This window comes from Eleutherodactylus coqui, unplaced genomic scaffold (assembly GCF_035609145.1).
Source record: "Eleutherodactylus coqui strain aEleCoq1 unplaced genomic scaffold, aEleCoq1.hap1 HAP1_SCAFFOLD_289, whole genome shotgun sequence".
In the NCBI taxonomy this organism is placed as follows: domain Eukaryota; kingdom Metazoa; phylum Chordata; class Amphibia; order Anura; family Eleutherodactylidae; genus Eleutherodactylus; species Eleutherodactylus coqui.
This window is the reverse complement of record NW_027102301.1, coordinates 130,001-130,882: the sequence shown is the minus strand read 5'-3', so window position 1 is coordinate 130,882 and position 882 is coordinate 130,001.

Below are 882 nucleotides of genomic sequence, written 5' to 3'. Positions count from 1 at the left end.
GCCCGGCCAGCCCGGTCCGCACCCCTGGCCAGCGCCTGGAGCGTTTGGACTTTGTCATTTTTTCTCAAAGACCCATCTCTGCCAACTGCCCTGGGCTTCAGCGGGGGCTGCTCCCCGCCTCCCGGGTGTCCTGCCCGGGCACATCGGAGGCTCAGGCAATGTCTTGAGCCACCGCTGGCAGGTGCACTCAGGGGGCCCTCCGCAGCCTCCCGGGCCCACCCCCGCAGCCAGCACACGGCTGCCAGCAGCCACCACACAGCTGCCAACAGCCCGCTCTCCGTCACCCCCCAGCCCCTTATGCATACATCTGCTGGGGGTGCTTTTTTGACTTCCCCCCTTTTGGCCTATGGGATAATGCCAAGGGGAAAACCTCCAGAGTCAGGCCGACCTCATGGAACTCCAACCCGGCCTGAAGCCACCGGTTTGTCCCCTTCCCGGTTCTCACGACATGCATCGACACTCGGCTCAGCCCCGGCAGCCGCAGCTCCCGCCGGCCCGGCCAGCCCGGTCCGCACCCCTGGCCAGCGCCTGGAGCGTTTGGACTTTGTCATTTTTTCTCAAAGACCCATCTCTGCCAACTGCCCTGGGCTTCAGCGGGGGCTGCTCCCCGCCTCCTGGGTGTCCTGCCCGGGCACATCGGAGGCTCAGCCTGGGTCTTGAGCCCCTACTGGTAGGTGCACTCTGAAGGCGCCCTCCGCAGCCGCCCAGGCCCACCCCTGCAGCCACCACACAGCTGCCAACAGCCCGCTCCCCGTCAACCCCCAGCCCCTCCGCATACATCTGCTGGGGGTGCTTTTTTGACTTCCCCCGTTTTGGCCTATGGGGAAATGCCAAGGGGAAAACCTCCAGAGTCAGGCCGACCTCCTGGAACTCCAACCCGGC